General features: G+C 43.6%; 1 protein-coding gene across 2 annotated transcripts in view; it reads left to right on the top strand.

Moving 5' to 3' along the window:
- sgms1a (sphingomyelin synthase 1a) overlaps positions 1-21,298 on the top strand; it is a 44,039-nt gene that overhangs the window by 3,505 nt on the left and 19,236 nt on the right. The window contains exon 1 of one of the 2 annotated variants that reach the window (XM_063191629.1): positions 12,031-13,178. The exons of the other annotated variant lie outside the window; for it this stretch is intronic. The gene's annotated coding sequence lies outside the window, so the exon portion shown is untranslated. Of the gene's footprint in view, positions 1-12,030; positions 13,179-21,298 lie in introns of those variants that run through there. 2 annotated transcript variants of the gene reach the window in all.

Raw genomic sequence — 21,298 nt, 5'->3', positions numbered from 1 at the left:
GTGTGCGTTTGTGTGCGTGCGTGCGTGTGTGATTGTGTGTGTGGTTTCAGCCCACCTCTGATCCATGCATGCCTGTTCTCTCCCTGATCCTCTTACCTAGTCCACCTCTGAACTTCTTATCTCCCTTTGGGATTGGCAGATGGACTGGCTACAGTATCTACATACAGGGCTGGCTGCAGCTAACTAGCTTTGAGCTCGGCTGTTCACTGTAAAACTACTCAAATCGGCAATACTAATCATCATTGTTTTTTGGTTGGTTACTGTATTTGTGCATGTTTTATTTATTTTGTAAAGGCTTTCTGGGTTGTCTGCAGCTAACTAGCTTTGAGCCTGGCTGTTCACTGTAAAACTACTCAAATCGGCAATACTAATCATCATTGTTATTTGGTTAGTATGTGCTCTGTGTGTTCATGTTTTTATTTATTTTGTAACGGTTCTTTGGGTATTCCACTGTATACCTTCATGTACTGTTCCTTAAGAGCACAGTAGCGCGTGCCATTGTGTTGTCTGATATTTCCCAGTAAATGAAAGGCAAATATGAATCGAAATTTGCGTTGTGCTGTCTATTGTGACAACCACATCGGCCAGTGTAGAAATACAACAGACCACAGTCAACACGCCAAAACGGTCTCCAAGCAACGGACCAACACAAGATCTTACACACAGTAAAAAAGCCACTGTTGTTTTTCACTCTTAAAGAGTTAAAATAACTCGTCTCCCTGCACCTTCAGCCATAGCTGAAGTGCCCTGGACTCGACTCGAGCCTAGACTCTTGAGCAACACACCTAACCCCACTTTGCTTCAAGGACCACCTTTTCACCTTGTGAAAGCTCAGACAATTTGAACAATTTCCTGCACGCTTATTATTTCGCTGTTTTCTTTAATGCACCTAAACATCAAAGAAAACAGCCAGAGGGTCAGTGTGCAGGTGGTTTTTTTTTAATTGTCTAATTAGTGGCCCATGGGGGCATCTCCTACGCACCTGCAAGCTGATGTGTGCAAAAATCACAAGGTTAACCAAATTGTAAAAGCTGTTGGTCATACGGTATTGGAGACAAGAGTCAGCTATGTACACATGTGTATGTGCATGTGTATGTGCACTTAAAAGCCCTAGGTTGGTGTGGGATAGTGATGGTGGTGTTATGACCACAAGGCTGGTTGGCTGACAGGGGTCTTACAATAGAGAGGTTCTGTTTACTGTATGCTGTCCTGCTCCACAGAGAGAGAGAAGTGGGGAGCTACAAAACGTCTTGCATCTAGTAACCACATGACTCCATTGCAAAAGACCACTTCCTGTGTGTGTGTGTGTGTGTGTGCGTGTGCGTGTGTGTGTAGGAGAGAGAGAGAGAGAGAGAGAGTGTGTGTGTATAGTGTGTGTGTGTGTGTGTGTGTGTGTGTGTGTGTGTGTGTGTGTGTGTGTGTGTGTGTGTGTGTGTGTGTGTGTGTGTGTGTGTGTGTGTGTGTGTGTGTGTGTGTGTGTGTAAGGTTAAGTGTGAGAATGAGGGCATGAATTCCAGAGGATGTTGACGTGTGTGTGTGTGTGTGTGTGTGTGTGTGTGTCGGTGTGTGTTGTAAGCATGTTGGTGCACGCTCGCTCCCGTCTCTAGTTTGGGAGTTATTGTAAGGTAGGGGTGGGGCTATGCTCAGATTTGGAGTCTCTGTAATGAGAGACTCCAGGAAACACAGCTCTTAGTCAAGGATGTGAAAGAGGAACAGGCCTGATAACATGTGCTGAGGTGTGTGTGTGTGTGTGTGTGTGTGTGTGTGTGTGTGTGTGTTGGGGGGCGGGGGGGTGTCTGTGAAGAAGGAAAAGGTGGTGATGCAACAGTTGAGAGTGACACAGGGAGAGAGACTGTGAAAAGCTTATCTGATCTTTGTGGCTGTACACCGACTTGTCCAAGCATGCACATGTATGAACACACACACACACACACACACACACACACACACACACACACACACACACACACACACACACACACACACACACACACACACACACACACACACACTAAGGTCTTTGCTAAATTTGAATGCACCAGGACGAGGCTTTTTTCCCCATTGCATTGGAATGCCCACGTATTAGAACCCGGATAATCTGTCAACAACAGAACAGAGTGATTGGGCAATTAGGCCTTTAATCTGTTCCGCTATTGTATTCCAGGATTACGACAGGATTGATCAAGACTGTCTGTCCTTTAGCTGTGTGCGCGTGTGCGTGTTTGACTGTGTGACTGTGTATTGTGTGTGTGTTTGACTGTGTGTGTGTGTGCGTGTGTGTGTGTGTGTGTCTGTGTGTGTGTGTGTGTGTGTGTGTGTGTGTGTGTGTGTGTGTGTGTGTGTGTGTGTGTGTGTGTGATTTCTGTGTGTGATTTTTGTGTGACTGTACAGCGCTGCCAGTTAGTATTGGCACCCCTTAATTTTATTTACAAAGTGTGCAATATATCCAGAATTAAATGGAAATATACACAACTTTTACCATCAGGATCTTTTGATTGAACATTATAAGATATTTAGAATTGCCAAGTATTTATTTCCAAATGCATTTTGTAATTTCAAGCAAAAACACTGAAAAGGGCATGTCCAGGAATATTGGCACCCCTCCTTCAAGGGTTAATTGCACACTATTAGACCGCAATGGCAGCCTCCGAAGGTTTTGGTTTTTATCAATGACTGTGTTCTTTCATTTTACAACCAATCCACTGTGCATTTGGATGTGTTCTTTGGGTTTTTGTCTTGCTGGAGTGCACATGATGTTCAACTCAAACCAAGTGTTCTTGCCATGGTTACACATTTTCCTGTAAATGATGATACCCGTCATGTCATGATGCCTGTCATGATACCTGTGATACGGTCAAAGCCTCCAATACCTAATGCATCAATGGGGTGACATAATATTATGGATTGGACACCATGCTTGATTTTTGATAGGGTGTCCTTTTTCCTTTAAGACTTTCTTGCAGAGTATGCAAACATGATGTTTGTGTGAGTCACTGAAAAACTGTGCTATTGCTTCATCTGACCTTAAAACATTCTTAAAAGGGCTGTGCTAGGCCTGTATTTTCTCATACAGCCGTCAGGTGTTCCCTGTTATGACTTTTATTAAGCAATGTGGTCTGCCTTGGTCTCCAACCAAAAGGCATTACTTTGTGTAGTGTTTAACACAGGGTGCTTATTGAAGAAAACTACCCAAAACAGTTCAAAGTGGACCGTCAGGTCTGTAGATGTTAGTCCCTGTGTTTTTTCATTATTTGCACCGACTTCCAAAGACTTTTATCATAATGTCTTCCCCTACCCCCCACATCCAAGGATGTTCTTTACAGCTCCATGTTTGGCAGATTTCTGAATAACACAACACAGTGTTGAAAATGGTATACCAAGGTCTTTTGAGATGACCTTTTATTATTTGGAGGTCTTGTTTTTTGCAAATAATAGTATTTGTGGTGTCCTCAGGCAGCTCCTCTGTCTTCACAATGGTGAAAGACACACAAGATGTAACAGGTGGCTATTTAAACACAAATATCATAATTCCTTGCCTAATTCATGTTCTATGGGCAAAAGCAATTAGTCAAAGGTGATTCCCATTTGCGATTTACCATAATTGAGTCAAATTAGGTTTCCACAATGGTATCCAGTAAAGGGTGCCAATACCAGTGATCGCGGGAGCTTTACCATCTTCAATTTTTTTCCCTCTCATAGTTTAGTATTTAATGCTGTTGATATTTTTTATATTTAGTATCAACCACAAGCTATCTATAGAAAAATCATGGTTGACCTTATTATTTGTTGTCTGGAGATATGTCCCATAATGTACTTAAACTTCAAGGGTGCCAATAGTAACTGGCGGCACTGTATGTGTGTGTGTGTGTGTGTGTGTTTGACTGTGTGACACTGTGGTTGTGAGTGTCCTTTTCATAATTTCTTGAGTGTGTTGTAATTAGGGATTGGGTTTCGCTTTCTGTATTGTGTTGGAGGAAGAGATGTGACGAGTTGATTTGATGGCTTTCATTTCTGTGTAACCGGTTATGGTAATAATATCTTTTCCCTTTCCCAGCCTGCCTACCAGTGCTGTTCACACCACATGTGATTGCATCTCGTGTGTGTGTGTCCACAAGCATGTGTACATGTTCATGCGTGTGCGTGTGCTTGTGTGTGTGTGTCCGTGCACATGCATGCACGCTCGCACATGTATGCATGTATGTTTGTTTGTGATTGTGTGTGTGTGTGTGTGTATGCATGTGCAGGTGTAGGCTATGTGTGTGTCCGTGCACATGCATACATGCACGCTTGCACACGTATGGTTGTGTATGCTAGCTTGCTTGTTCATGATTGTGTGTGTGTGCAGTATGTAAGTGTCCCAGGTGTATTGGGACACCTGGAGAGAGAGGCTTGCTCATTAGTTCCCACACCTGGCAGAGGCTATGGTAATGAGGCGGCAAGCACGTGGCTCTGGAGACACGGGCCCCACACTGACCTTGTGTGTGTGTGTGTGTGTGTGTGTGTGTGTGTGTGTGTGTGTGTGTGTGTGTGTGTGTGTGTGTGTGTGTGTGTGTGTGTGTGTGTGCGTGCGTATATATGTGCGTGTGTGTGAGTATGTGTGAGTATGTGCATGTACGATCACACACACACACACACACACACACACACACACACACACACACACACACACACACACACACACACACACACACACACACATATACACACACACAGACACACACACACACACACACAATGTGCACATGTTTGTGTCTACATAATTATACTACTGTATGTATGTCCCAAGCAACCACATGTGATGTCGGGTTGCATAGTTATTATTATTATATATACACATAGTGCATTATGTAGGGAAGTGAAGAAGTGACATTTTGTCATTGGTCCCCAGAATGAGGATGGTTGACCACCAGTCTCACCAGCATCCTTTTTAGGATGTTTGTGTGAGTGTGTGTGTGTGTGTGCCCTGACTGGAAGTGTTGTCATGGAGACCGTTTCCATAAAAGAAAATATAGTTCCCTAACAGATGTTTTGCTTAACCCAGTATTGAAGCACCGTGGTGTGTACACATAGTCTTTTACCTTTTCTCTTTTTTTGCAACGTAGTGTACATATTTTTGGAAAAATATTTCAATTGGTTTTCTTCATGAGAGAGAGATTAAGAGAGGGAGAAAGAGTGAGCTCTGTTCTCTCACAGGTTGATAGAAGTGAATGCACTGTCTCATTCATTATCACATTGAGGTGTGTGTGTGTGTGTGTGTGTGTGTGTGTGTGTGTGTGTGTGTGTGTGTGTGTGTGTGTGTGTGTGTGTGTGTGTGTGTGTGTGTGTGTGTGTGTGTGGTTGGGTGGGTGGGTGGGTTGGGTGACGGGAGGAACCCTCCAACGTGTGGGTGTGATTCTGTGTAGAGGGTGTCAGTAACAGTTTTAACTAGACTGCAGGGATTGGAGTTTTATTTAGAAATTGAAGACTGAAAGTGTTAAAGGAGCATACACTGCAATAACTTAATCACACCTGGTCCCAGTAGAACAGGCAGCGTAATAGTAAACCACAGCATAGTAGTAAATGTTAGATAATGTCCCTTGAATCTCAGTCGCTTGGATGAATGGATTGGCTGTGCTTAAAAAATGCTTTGAAATAAAATAAAATAAACTGTCACTTTCACTTCTACTTTAAAAGTAGAAGTGAAAAGCAAAACCTGTCATAGTTTCCTTCCAACATAAGTAACTTCACTGAATAACTGGTCTTTAGTTACTATAGAGTGATTCTGGGCTGTTTGGATCATTTTTTTTTTCAGGTTTTAAGTTTTTTTTTCAGTAACAAAAACAGCTAGCCATCTTAGTATCAATATTGCATGCTAGTGCTGTACTTACACCAGAAATGAACTTCTAATTTTACTTTGGCCACCTTTGAAAGTGACTAACAGTTTAGGTACAGAGTACACTGTTCTCCCTGCAGTTGATGCGGGGTTAGATGGCCTGCTCAGCCATGACAGAGGTGCAAAGAGACAGACTGGAATCATGGAAAGCAGTGTTACGTTCATGCTAGTCAAGTAAAGCAGCTTTACTTTTTCCAATAACAGTGAAGCAAGCAAAGAAAACTGTGAAATTGTGCCCAGACTAAAACCACCCCTAACCCTAACCTATCACAGGGCATTGTAGAGCATGAGGAAACGTGCAAAAGTGTGGTGCACACACACACACACACACACACACACACACACACACACACACACACACACACACACACACACACACACACACACACACACACACACACACACACACACACACACACACAAGATAGACGGTTCAAATCAGTGTTGTATTTATACGCATTGTCGTGATGCTATGTTGCAGACGAGAGAGGTGTGTAGTATAGGTGTACTAGTAGTATAGTATAGGTGTGTAGATTTCTTCAAATCATGGACGCTCTGATCACAATTCCAACTCCCTAACCGTCAGCCTGTGTCACAGCTGCTGCCCCTCAGTGTTTTAAAATAGTTTCAGTGTTTCCCCAGACCAAGTAGCATTATGTGGTGCTACAGGCAAACAACGTTGGACTACTGCATGTGTTGTATGTACACCACCATTGACATGTACTTTGTGTGTCTGTTTGTGGTGGTTTGTGGTGCCAGAATTTCAGTCTGTGGTGGTGCTGCACAAGTCCCCACGGGAAATACTGCGGTTTCTGTAGGCTTACTATGTATGCATTGCTTATACACACACTGCCAGTTTCCTCGCAACACAGGTGACTTCACTGACGGAGAAATCAGCCTACGTTTTATAATCGCAATCCTTGAGACAATATGGAGTTAGATGCCTTGTTACTCAGCCATGAATGAGGTGTTCCTGAAGCAAAGCTCTCTGTGGGTCTGTATGTACTACCTTAAACCTCCCACAACTTCCCCCACATAGTATATCACAACCATACATATCCACATCCATGCTACAAATGTGAATTTTCTTATACTAGCATATATGTGAATTTACTAATTATACTACCATAATTTAGTGCAGTAATAGCTTCTAGGTAAATAATTCTAGGTTCTTTGTCCTGGTTTTCATGGACCTGTGTCTACTGCCGGACAGCAGTTCAAGCAGTTCGTGGCCTGGGTGTGATATTGCCTGGTTACCACCAGACCTAATCACAAGTGAGCTTCAGCTTCCATACTGTCTTTCAGATCGAAACGATTGTGTAGAACTAAAGGCAGTAGAGGTGCTCCGATCACCATTTTTTGGCCCGATCACCGATACCGATCACCAAAAATCTTTATCTGCCGATCACCGATCATTGCCGATCACAGAAATTATTTCCTATTTTTTTAATAGCCTATTAATTAACCTTATTGAATACCATTTCTGCCCATAAACCAATCAATCTTAATTTGCACATGTTGCTTTCACAATGTAGGCCTATTATTACGCTATTATTATTATTATTATTATTATTATTATTATTATTATTATTATTATTATTATTATTATGCTATTATTATTATTATTATTATTATTATTATTATTATCTTTCAGCTCTTTCAGACTAGTGTTGGTAATATAGCCTACAAGTAAGTCTACAGTATTAATCAATTTATAAGTTATTGCATATAATTACTAAACTATTTAAGATTGAATTGAAACTGAAACATTACATCAATTTATAAGTCATTGCATATAATTACTAAACTATTTAAGATTGAATTGAAGCTCAGACACCTGGATCTCAGTCTCTCGTCTTCTGCATACGAGAAAAAACCCTGTCGCTTTAAATGAGCAGCCTCGTGAGGAGAGCCCCTCCCCTCTCTGTCACTCACTGTCCACAGCTGCAGTGCTCCGCGACCGTTCTGAGTCTGAGCTCTCTCCCTCTCCCCTCACCTGTCGCCGTTTGGCGTTTCGGAGACTATCAAACTAATCGACTGACTGTCAATTACAACGTTGAAAACAATAACGTTGCCATGCTTGTGCGGACAACGTGAACTTGTCGCGTGCTGGCCGAGGCAACTACACAGGTTATAACGCAAAATGGCTAACTGGCGAGAAGTAGTCTATCGCAAATTACATTGTGACTGAAAAACTTGAGATTCTACATAGGCCTACACAAAACAAGAAAAAAACTTCCCTTGAAAGAACAGGCAACACGCACAACACAGCGTGTCTGCGAGGAAAGCTCTTTCTCTGTAACACTGTCATAGATTGTAGAATTCCCTGCACAGACTCATTGAGTTTCACACCGTCCACTCTCCCTCTGTTCGGTGTTGCAGCGACTACAAACGAATGACCTGACTGTCCATTAGGCTACAACTTTAAAAACAATACCGTTGATGATTGTTTTGGAAACGTTTAGTTGTTGCGTGCTGACAGGCTGTAACTCAAAATAGCGAACATGGCGAGACTGACACGTCATTCTCAAATTACAAGTCATGTAAACGGCGCATGGATCGGAAAATCAGATCATTGTTGATGCAGATTATATGATTATAAATGGTGAAAATGAAGGAAGGAATTCCAAAAAGTTAAAGACAGGTAAAGATGCCTTATTTTGGTGCAGCAGCTGTGCAGAGCCAGCACCTAGGCTACATGCAGGCAGCGCCAGGTGTAAAGGCAAAATGGTTGCGTGAGGAATTTAATATCTCTGGATCGGTTTTTTGATCGGCATGTTTTTCCGATCACCGATCAGGCTATTTTTGGCCATTATCGGCCGGTCATGATCGGCTGCCGAGCAATCGGAGCACCTCTAAAAGGCAGTATGGGAGTTCCCTGGCTAGGTGTGATATGTCTCTCAGAATGAAATTGGCCCTTTTTTAGGCAGCGGGTGCTGTACAGGTCTTCCAGAGAGGGAAGAGGACAGCCGGCGATATTCTGTGCTACCTAAATGACCCCATGATGGAGCTCTTCCTTGTCAAAGTATTTTGATTGAGCCAATCTCCGATCCGTAATCCGGGTTCAGAGCTGCATCAGCAGGTGATGAAAGGCCTGTCCAAGGGTCACCCCTTATCCTCCCGCCCACTATCTACTCCTGATTACCTCAGAGCGCACACTGGACATGTTTCACACACTCCTGGTAAACATCTCTGTGTATGTGTGTGTGTGTGTGTGTTCTGTCACTTATCACATTGCAGACACTTGCACATTTAGCAGATGTTTTAGCCTTTTTGATCTTCTTCTAAAGGTTAGGTTCTTTAATCTTTAGGGTAAAATGTCAGAATGCCCTGTAAACAGATGGAAAGAATGAGAAGGGTAGTAGGTGTTCAGTAGTCATGTGAGATAGATAATTCGTTGGCAGATATATTTATTCCAGTTCAGTATGCTTAAATAACTGGCTTTAATCACTCCAATGCCGCCATAATCACTTTTTTGGGAAACTGGGAGGATTTTGACATAAAAATCCTGAACTTAGCAGCGTTAACAAATTTCTGCTTTTTCAGCCACTCAGGCAGTAGGCTGGTCAACTAAATCATTGGGCTTGTTGCTGTGGTCAGCAGTAAATGTAGCTGTTGTTTACAGTTTTGTGTAAGCGGTCTTCTCCTGTAAATGCAACTAAAAGGGTTTTTTGCCCCATACTTACAATAATGTTTCCAAATATTGGAACAGTGCTTCCTGAACTTGTAACAGGTTGAAAGGCACTGCAGATTTTTAACTGTAGCCTTTGGCCGACTCGGTGACATTAACTCATACGTTGCCCTAGTGTACGATGATGGCAACAAAACAATTCATCTCACTTCCCATATAGTGAAAGTGTGAGCCTGTTTTTCTTTTGCATTTGACATGTTAGTCAAGGTGGGTGGGAGGATAGACAGTATCACAGACCTGTGAATTATATGATGGGAAGAGCTATGTTGACCCCTTTAACATAATATATATTTGGGTTATAAAACCCCAAAACAAACAACATACAATGCTTTGTAAAGGAACTTTAGAAATTACCATGGGTGTATAAGGTAGACGTAGAGGTGCTTTTACAGATGTTGGCTAATTACAACACTAGTAGTATGATATTACCAAGTTGAAACCATGTAATATCATACCACATACCACTGGTGTTGTAATTGCATCTGTTAAAATACTTCTACCTCTACTTCATGAAACTCAGGAAATGGCGTTTGAGGTACGCTGCCCGCATCTTCTCTGGGGAGTTTGTCAAGGTGGGAAGCGTTTGTCAAGGTGGGCGGCCTAAGTTGACAATAAAGTGCTGGGGGAAACCATGAGATGGTTGAACAAAGAAACACGCACATCCATCTCAAGTATGGGTGCAGCAGGACTATCAAAGTCACATGAAAACTGAAAATAAAGTCAGTATCACTGAACTCCCCTTTCTCTTCATTTAATATTGTGACATTTCGGGCACTTCACAGTTCACAATATTAAATTAAGAGAAACAGGAACTTGGTATTGCGGACTTTATCTTCAGTTTTCAGGAAACCCTGAGGTGTCCAGTCCCATGCTGATAACCCCAGAGGCAGGAGTGGAGAAAGTGGAGTGACAGAGTAAAAGTCCTGCTCAGGTTTTCTTTCTACCAGTGCTCTCAACGCAGGCGATTTCACTAATTATCTCATCAACCTGGCTTAAGGGATGTGGCCGTTAGGATCAGCTGGCTTGTTGAGTTGACTGGAGCAAAAGTATGGCAGGGTTTACACTGTCTGCACCCGAGTTTTTTCACCTTCTGCCCAGAGGATCAGACTTGAGGAACAGAAAGGCCAAGGCAGAGAGAGAGATAGCCCAGGCTCCATGCAACCCTCTGATTGGCCTCCATATTCAATTTGGCCTGTGCTGATTGGCTACAAATGGCCCCTGCTTGTCAGTGCAGTGGCCACAGATCTGATTTGACCACTGTGCGCTCTCTCTCTCTCTCTCTCTCTCTCTCTCTCTCTCTCTCTCTCTCTCTCTCTCTCTCTCTCTCTCTCTCTCTCTCTCTCTCCTGCGCTGCTCGTGACCAGGGCTATGGAAAGCTTTGCCCAGGCCCAGGACAAAGTCATCTGAAAGCCCCCTACACCCACCTATTTACCTTAATAAATGTACCGGTACATGCACTCTGGATCATCCATGTCCCTGGGCCTGAGACAACTCACCCCTTTGTCGCCCCTGTTGCTTTCCCTGCTCACGACTCATGACTGTTTCCCTGTGGATGGTCAGGTGGAACTGGAGCGGACAGGAACATAGATCAGAAAGACACACACACACACACACACACACACACACACACACACACACACACACACACACACACACACACACACACACACACACACACACACACCTGGCTTCCTTTGCTGTGCGTGTGTGTGCGTATGTGTGTGTGTGTGTGCGTGCGCACCGACACAGAGACATACAGTGTATGGATTGCACATGCAGCAAAAACACACACACACACACACACACACACACACACACACACACACACACACACACACACACACACACACACACACACACACACAATGATAGTTGTGTATGTAAGCATGTTTGCTACGCAGACTGGGAAACGGTCTTGAGAAACAACCGCTACCAAATATTTCTGCTGACACCAAAACACTTCTGCTGCTGCAAGTGATGATGATGACGATGATCATGTGAAGTCAGTCGAGTTGCACCTTCACAATAAAAAAACCCTCGCCACACTTCTTTCTTTCTTTCTGTCTTTCTTTCTTTCTTTCTTTCTTTCTTTCTTTCTTTCTTTCTTTCTTTCTTTCTTTCTTTCTTTCTTTCTTTCTTTCTTTCTTTCTTTCTTTCTTTCTGCTCGTCTACAGTAGACAAGGCATCCCTTGAAGTTTTTTGTCTTTTGAAAAGCGCTCGTGGCTGACAATGGAAGCCCTCCTCAGAGGTCAGACGCACCACTTCCTGTCTCCCACAATACATTGCAGTCCTTTCATATGAGGAGCATTGTGCTGCTATGGAAACCATTTCTCTACCTTGATTCTTTACCTAGCCCTTTATTCTGCAATATTTTATATTCAGTTTATTATGACCCCAAATGATTGCTTAAAGTTTGTGGGGTCTTGAAAAAAATGTTGCACATTTTTGTTGACTTGTGGGGCGAGAGGGCCTTAACGTTCATTCCACCCCACCATTAATTTAGTGTAGTTCAAGTACGATACAGAATCATACTTCGACATTTAATCTCACAGCCTAGTTACAAGTATTGAAGTTCAGGAGCCTTTTACAGTATATGCAAAGCTATTCCAGTAACTTTGTGTGTGTCTGTGTGTGTGTGTTTGCATTTGTGCTGGGTCAATATTTGCTGAAAGGTTAAATGTTTTGTGGGGCAGGTGGATCAGGCCCTTGTGTTTACTTTTTGTGAGGAAACTGTTCCCTTCTACACGGCCACCCCCCTCACTGAGGTGTATAAAGACCATGGAAGCCAGCACAGCCCAGCCATTGTTCTGTGTGTGTGTGGCGTGCGTGTGTGTGTGCGTGCGTACGTGCGTATTGGTACATGTGCTTGTGTGTGTGCATATGGGCACATGTGAGGAAGTGTGTGTGTGTTAGCGCGCGTGTGTGTGTATGTGCGTGTGTGCGTGCGTGTGTGTGTGTGTGCGTGCGTGCGCGCGTGTGCGTGTTGAAGGAGGGTGTTTGTCTCTCTATGTGTGTCCGTGCATTCATAATGTCCATCTGAACAGGAGCCCTTTTGTTGACTTCACACTAACTCCACAGACTCAAGTCTATCTAAGAAGAGCATTAGCTTGCATCTCTCTGTGTCCGCCACTGTCTCTCTGCCTCTCTGTGTCTGTCTCTCTCTTTTTCTCTCTCTCTCTCTCTCTCTCTCTGGTGGCATTTGCTTCTGTTGTCTTTCATGTTCAAAAGATTCGCAGAGCGAACGTGTCACCATGTGAAACGTCGCAAGGAAGTGAGGTGAACGTGTGTGTGTGTGCGTGTGTGTGGCTGTGTGCTGTGACTACTGAAGCGGCTGGCGTGTTTGTCATCCACAGCACTAATCGTCCGACTGTTCCGTCATCTGAGGGGAGCTCTCGCAAGACCAGTAAAGGTTTAGCCATCACAGACTGGGGTAGCTGGTAGATGTATAAACAGTGAAAAGAGGAAAGCAGAAGAGCTAGAGAGAGGGAGAGAAAGAGAAGGAGGAAGAGAGTGTGAGAGAGAAAGTGACTGTAGATTATTCTCCCTCACTTCTACCCTTGAATGATTTCAAAGGCAAGCTGCTGGAAGAACCTGAAGTAGACCACCACTCCTCAAGTAAGATACTTGTGTGTGTCTTTGTGTGTGTGTGTGTGTGTGTGTGCACGCTTGTATCAATCTATGGTCTTGTGTAGTAGCGGTACTTTTATTTGTCTTCAAACCTTCACATGTCACTGTTAGCTGGCTATGGCTGCTTTGTTCGCTTTCTCTTTTGCACTCGTCCACATATAGAAACTTGCCCACCCACACATAAACTTGCACATGCAAACTCACCCAGACTAACCACTAACCACACAAACTCACACACACAACTTCTCTGTAGGTGTGGATGTGCTACATCTTTTTAGAATTTTATGTGAGCATGAATGAAATAAGGTCATGAACTTCTGTGTTTTAAGACATCACAGAGGCAAGTGTCACTCTGAGGTGTCTAGTTTTCTAGAATTGGACGGGCTTCTAAGGAGTCTAGATTCTAGAATGGAAAACGGCTTCTAAGTCGTTTAGATTCTAGAGCAGAAAACAGCTTCTAAGTCGTCTAGATTCTAGTGTAGAAAACAACTTCTAAGGAGTCTAGATTCTTGAATGGAAAACGGCTTCTAAGGAGTCTAGTGTTCTAGAATTGAACACGGTTTCTGAGGAGCCTAGTGTTCTAGAATTGAACACGGTTTCTGAGGAGCCTAGTGTTCTAGAATTGAACACGGTTTCTGAAGAGGCTAGTGTTCTAGAATTGAACACGGTTTCTGAGGAGCCTAGTGTTCTAGAATTGAACACGGTTTCTGAGGAGCCTAGTCTCCAGTCGTAGAATACAAAACTCTACTCTTCAGAATTGAAAACGGCACCCTATTAGTAGAGGACAGAGCTCACGGAGGAGAGTAATTCTGTCCTGTGCTGGCTGCACCGCTGTGTGCTCAGGGATAACCTGTGTTTGTTTGAGCTTGGCAGATGCTCACTGCTTCCTTGTAGACAGAATAACGGTAGGCTTACTTGTGTGGCTATTTATTTACGGTTTATGTTTTTGTAATGAGCATTTTGTGTGTGTGTGTGTGTGTGTGTCTGTGTCTGTGTCTGTGTGTGTAAAGAGACACTCGCTGTTGTCCTGTAGACAGAATATTTCGTACTTGTGTAGACACATTGTTTATATTTGTTAGACGGTGTGTTGTAGGCTGTGTGTGTGTGTGTGTGTGTGTGTGTGAGAGAGTGTATGTGTCTGTGTACTAGGGACTGTAGGGATATGCTGGAATATTTGTATTTGTGAACATTTGTCACTTAGCAGCTGGGTTCTATTTTCAGTGAGCGTTCCACTCGCGCCGCAAAGCGGAGAGAGCTCGTCCACAGAGAATGCCATGGAAGAAATGAGTGCAGAGAGATGCACATGGCTGGCCGTGTGTGTGTGTGTGTGTGCGCGCGCGTGCGTGTGTGTGTGTGTGTGTGTATGCATGTGCACGTGTGCATGTGTGTGTGTGTGTGTGTGCATGACTGAGAGTGTGTGACTGATGTAGTTGTGTATACTGCTTCGGTTGTCATAGCAGACGGCCACAATTTTCTATGTTTGTCTTTTGGCCTATGCCTTTAGTTGCAGTAAGCAGATTTGGTGTATTTATTTATACATTTACATTTCACCCTCTTCTGTGATTTCATCTCAGTATTTTTTTTACTGTACAAATGTGGTACTACACTCTTTCTTTCAACTCTTAAGAGTGTCTTTTGAACTTTTGTCATTAATGAACTCTCCTGGAGGTGTTGCACATGTGAGTAAGAAGAAGGAGTCCTCCAGCCACGTGTCACTGTCATGGCGCCTTTTATACGTCATCTGCATCGGGTTGGGGCTTTGCTATCACCGCTGATGTTGCTACTGATGTTACTGCCTCATGGCCGTGTGTGTGTGCGTGTGCGTGTGCGTGTGTTTGTGCGTCCAAAGGTGAAAGTGACTCACGTCTGACTCGTACAGTGTTGCAGCCATGTTGGCTGTATGACTTCAGCCAGGCTGTACGTCTTGTGATGCCATACAAAAATGTTACGACTAATTTCATTGTGACCAAGATTACTATTTTTTACATCTCAGGTTCTAAAATGGCACGTGTCAAATAATATATTTGAATGTCAAAAACATGAAGTGTGTTGACATAAACTGAATTACCGGACATTTTGTGTCTGGCCCATTTTGAAAGAACTTGCTAGCTTCGAGAGGCAGGCTAGCATGGCTTTCGCTTTCCATTCACAATCCCCCTCTCGTAGCTGCCGCTACCACACTGCTCATGGCTATGCTTAACATTTTCAAGAAACAATGTTTCGAAATAATCATAGTCTACGTTTTCAGCTCAAGTTTCGAAATCTCTGCAGACTAGAAGGTTGAAAACCAGGCTAGCAGGCCTTTCCCCCTCCGTTCCCAACCCCCTTCTCCCAGCTGGTGGTGCTGCTGTTGCCACCACTGCTTCCTCTACCTCCCCCCTCAGCCTCCCCCTCAGCCTCGCCCTGTCTTGCCTGGCCTTGACCTGGCGTCCAGTATAGATAGCCAGCTGATAGCTGGGGAGTCATGCTGTGCTGATGGCCTTGCACAGCAGCAGAAGGAGAATACTAATTTACTGTATTGTATGTAGGGCTGCTGACAGCTTTGACCGGGCCCGGGACAAAATCATCTCAAAGGGCCCCCCTGTAAATACAAACAATCCGATGAGAATCGATTTCTGGCCCAACTTTCTCACTGGGCCTGGGACAACTGACCCCTTTGTCCCCCCTATCGGCTTCCCTGACTGTGTGTGGCCTCTCGTCTGCTAATACACAAGGCTTTATGAGGCAGGCAGATGGTGTCTTGTCAAGGAGAAGGGCACTGATAAAGTGACCCTGGATGGATGGATGGATGGATAGATGGATGGATGGATAATAGATGGATGGATATTGTAGGATGGATGATGGATGGATGGATGGATAGATGGATTCATGCATAGCTATACCTAGATAGATTGATGGTTGGACATAAAATTGAGCTGCAGCATATGTATGGGATGAGAGGGACATCACTTGAAGGAGGACCATGGGGCTTATGGATTATGGTTAAAGCACATAAACCCTGAGCAATGATCCGCTGCCCTGTGTCTTTTTAAATGTTTTTTTGGTGGGCGACCATTTAGGAAAGTCAGTGAAGCTGATACCTGCCACGACTGCAGGCTTATAAATAGCGCTGCTACACTAATTTCCTGCTTCAGCAGGAAATCTAGAAGCTAGCCTGGTTGCCTAGATATTTCAGAATGTGCTTAATGGAACCACGACAGTGGAACAACACACAGCGTTTATACCTGTAGACATCTAAGATGAAAGAATCATAATTTTTGTAACTTTCTGACTCACCAAATAGTTGCAATCATTATTTACTAGGACTGTAACTATAAACTCAATTTATGATTCGGCTTGTATCACGATTTTTGACTTGCGGTTCGATACATCCCAGGACTTTAATCTTGTATCTTTTAAATCAATTAATGACTTTTTCCACATTTCACACTAAGCACTTTCACACCCATATTATGTGGTTGTGTTCTGGGGTAACAGAACTTTGAAAGACCGTATCACGATACTGCCTTCTTGCACCACTTTTTTGCTTTTATTATGACAGGAGAGTGAAAGAGGTGGAGTAGTGTTGGTGGGTATAGAGAGATGGTATAGGGTGGGGTAATGAAAGTGCTTGGTGAATGAGCATGGTGCCAAGTGAATGTGTGGTGTTGATGGGTATAGGGTGGGGAAATGAAAGTGCTTGGTGAATGAGCATGGTGCCAAGTGAATGTGTGGTGTTGATGGGTATAGGGTGGGGAAATGAAAGTGCTTGGTGAATGAGCATGGTGCCTAGTGAATGTGTGGTGTTGATGGGTATAGGGTGGGGAAATGAAAGTGCTTGGTGAATGAGCATGGTGCCTAGTGAATGTGTGGTGTTGATGGGTATAGGGTTGGGTAATGAAAGTGCTTGGTGAATGAGCATGGTGCCTAGTGAATGTGTGGTGTTGATGGGTATAGGGTGGGGTAATGAAAGTGCTTGGTGAATGAGCATGGTGCCTAGTGAATGTGTGGTGTTGATGGGTATAGGGTGGGGTAATGAAAGTGCTTGGTGAATGAGCATGGTGCCTAGTGAATGTGTGGTGTTGCCAGATAAAACACGTGGGGGGAACTGATTAACTGGTTGGCTGCCACTGAGTAACTCTTCTCTCATGAAGAACTGAAAAATTCAGTTGTGCAACTTGGTTGCCTGGGGTGCAGAGGAAGTGGTTTTGGGGCGTGATTCTGACGGGGGACTTATAGATGTAATAGTTTTGAGGTCAGTCACATTGCATTTTCACAATTTGTCATTTTTTTTAACCTCTCGTTTAGTCATACTGTAACTGTCTCCAGTAGAGTTTACTATTGCACAGAGGTTGGACAAGATATCGGGTTTGAAAATGATACTCTGTTTCATCAACTACATTATTGTTAATATATTTCAGTACACATGGCATCTACTGATGTCAGATAATCTGGGTTGGTCTCATCCTGTGCAAAATATTCACTATGGATACTTCACTGTTTTCTACAATGGTTTTCTCTGCGTCTTTGACCACAGAAATTCTCACCCGTGTCATAGGGCACTGTCTGCAAATATTGCTCAAGGGGGTTTGTTAATTAACATCTCAGTTCTGAACAGTAATGCAGTGTTTCCTTGAAAGCACATTGTGTGTGCATGCGTGTCTGTTGGTGCTTTCCCAAGGTAATTGTTTTTAGTTTTATGTGGTTTGTTGCTCTAGTTAGCGCTGAGGGTTCAACTTGCCTTCACCTGCCACACACACACACACACACACACACACACACACACACACACACACACACACACACACACACACACACACACACACACACACACACAATTTAGTACTTTATTTGAAGGCCAGCTAGCCGATCAATCAACTCAAGGCTACACACACACACACACACACACACACACACACACACACACACACACACACACACACACACACACACACACACACACACACACACACACACACACACACACACACACACACACACACACACACACACACACACACTTGTCATAGTTTATTCACCCTCCCTTCCACCTCACTTTGGGGGTGTTTCCTGCTGTACAGCAGTTACAGATCTCATCTGATTGTGTCGTATAGCAGAATGCCACAGAATGACATGGTATCAAACAGTATGGGAATCTGTACAGTAGTCTGTAGGATCAGATCAGACTCCCACACTGATACTGTGTGTGTGTGTGTGTGTGTGTGTGTGGCAGTGTGGCAGGTGAAAGCTAGCTGAAACCACAGCGCTTACTAGAGAAATATCTTGCCACATAAAACTAAAAACCGTACCTTGGGAAAACACGCACACACACACACACACACACACACACACACACACACACACACACACACACACACACACACACACACACACACACACACACACACACAAACACACACACACACAGTATACATTTACTATACAGGTGTGTCACACTCAGGAAGTCAACCGCCCTTATCTCCCTTCCTGTGCAATCTCTCACTGCACACACACTCACACAGAACAACTGTGCAATGTACCTATACATGTTCTTGTCTGTTTTTTAGATGTGGTAGAGCTGTGGTTTGTGTTGTCTTCCGTGTTTTTACTGTGATACAACTCTTTTTTTAGCTGCTTTCCTGGCAGAAGAGTTGTTGTAACTCAACGGGACCACTTCCTGGTTAAAGAAGGGTTTTTTGGGGACTTTATTTCTGATAGGATAATGAGGACTGACAAGAAGTGAGCGTGGAGTAGGGTTTTGAAATAACCCAGGCCAGACTCGAACCGGGTTGCTTATGGGCATGCAAGCCCATATATGTGGGGCTTGGTGCGCTGCACCATAGCGACCCCCCCCCCCCCCCCCCCCCCCCCCCCCGCCCCCCAAAGGAAAGTGTTAGATGAAGAAATACATGCGCACGGACACAGCACCCTATGAATTCACACACAGAACCCCTTTCTGTGATTGAGTAACGGTGTGTGCACACCAAGACTAACCTACGCTACCAGAGTGACAGAAGTCATTATTTTTCTATGGAGGCTGGGCGAATAAAGCTACCAGAGCAAATTTCAGCGATTAAAAGTAAGTTAATATTGTGGTAATCAGCAATGAGGCGAAAGCAAATTGGAATGCCCATACTGTATCTCCAAATATCCCAGGCTGACGAGCCGTTATGGGATTAGCTTAATCAAACATGTCAATGTCACATCCAGAGCGAATATAGTAAATTCATGACGAAACATAATTACTTAAACTACCTTGGGTTGCTTAGGCCGTTTGTGGTGTACACACACAGTCAAGTCAAGAGGGCACACTTCTGACCCTCATGGCCACCTCCACCCAGAGTGAGGCTAGCCTGGCCTTGTCATATGTAAGCTCCAGTCAAAAATGTTTCCTTCCATTGTTACATCTGGACAGGTCCTGGGAGGGTTTTGTTCTTGTTACCAGGCAACCGGTCAATCACTGAACATTGGAGGAACGAGGGAGGGAGGACGCACATTTCAAACTGAATCAGAGTTCATCCCTCCCACCACAGTGTTTCCCATACATTGAGGAAACTATGGCGGCCCGCCATAGTTTAAATTTGGCCGCCATAGTTTCCGAAAATGTTAAAAAAAAAAAAAAAAACCTTTTTTTCTTTTTTTTCTTTTTTACGATCTCCGTTTTTGTTAAAAACGATTTGAATTACGATTTCCTTCGCATTTTCCTCCTGGAGTAAATACATCCTATAGAGAAAACTACAAGTGCTTGAAAGACAGAGGGATCAAAAGCCTAGTCAAGTTGTTGTAGTTAACTTGGGTTTGGGAGCAATAAAAAAACCTTCAGAGAAGGGACAGTTGGGATGAGTTTACTAACACTCCCCAGGCTTTGTTTTACAGTTGTAATGAGTTAGGTGACAGGCCTTCATTGACACGGCAGAGAAGACATTGAGCTGTATATAGAAATCAATGTGAATATAGACATAAATGTGTAATATGTTGTTCAGCCCTTTCAATGGGAGGAATTTTGAAAAACTGGCCCTGTGACCAGCACCCCTCATGTAGAATGTGTACGCCTGTGTGTGTGTGGGGAAAAGGCATAGCCTACCCTCTTAGACCCTTTTTGTCTATGTGTTAACAATTTCACATTCTCTTACATTCTTATCTCTGCTCCTATTTTGTTTTATTATTTTTTTCATTACATAGACCCCTGCATGAGGGACGAATGAAACTGTGTTGTAAACAGAAATTATTCACTGTACTGCATTTTTTTTTAAAATATATAAATGTACTACACCCCCCCCCACCCCCCCAAAAAAAAGGCCCGCGTGAAAAGACCCCTGAGCTACAGTAAGGCCACACCGAGATGTCACCGGCATGATAACCAGAGTTGTGTTAAGTAGAAGTACAAGTACTCTTACAGATGCAATTACAACCCACTAGTGGTATGATATTACATGGTTTCAAATGTGTAATATCATACTACTGGTGTTGTAATTACATCTGCTAGAGTACCTCCACTTCTATGTCTTACAGCACTGGGGTGCATTTCTCGAAACCAAAGTTGCTTACTACATTAGCTACTTTGTTGTTTTCAATGCATTTTCCCATTGGCATCTACCGAAGTTGCTAACAAGCTAACAACTTCTCTTTTGAGAAATGCACCCCTGATGATAACCTATATTAAGGCTACGGATGGACTGGGTCTTTTTTAGTAAAGTATTCATGCACACACATGCACACATTTTTATAACTTGCACACACGTATGCATATTCATTGACATTATTGCTTCTGATGGGCTGGCTGTTTTTAAATTATGCATGCACACGCACATACTCTACAGTGCACACTCACATTAAAGCTACGGATAAGATAATTAGTTTTAAAGTATGCATGCACACTCCGATTTTAACACGTGTGCACACACGCACATGCGCACGCACATGCGCACACACACACACACACACACACACACACACACACACACACACACACACACACACACACACACACACACACACACACACACACACACACACACACACACACGTATGCACATGCATGTGCTCACACATCCACACTGGCCATAAATCAGTCACGACCCCAAACCAGTCCAAACACCAAGAATAGAAATTGGGAGTAATTTTAGAAT

This window comes from Engraulis encrasicolus, chromosome 24 (assembly GCF_034702125.1).
Source record: "Engraulis encrasicolus isolate BLACKSEA-1 chromosome 24, IST_EnEncr_1.0, whole genome shotgun sequence".
In the NCBI taxonomy this organism is placed as follows: Eukaryota; Metazoa; Chordata; class Actinopteri; order Clupeiformes; family Engraulidae; genus Engraulis; species Engraulis encrasicolus.
The sequence above is the reverse complement of the archived record's forward strand: the minus strand, read 5'-3'. Positions and strand labels throughout refer to the sequence as shown.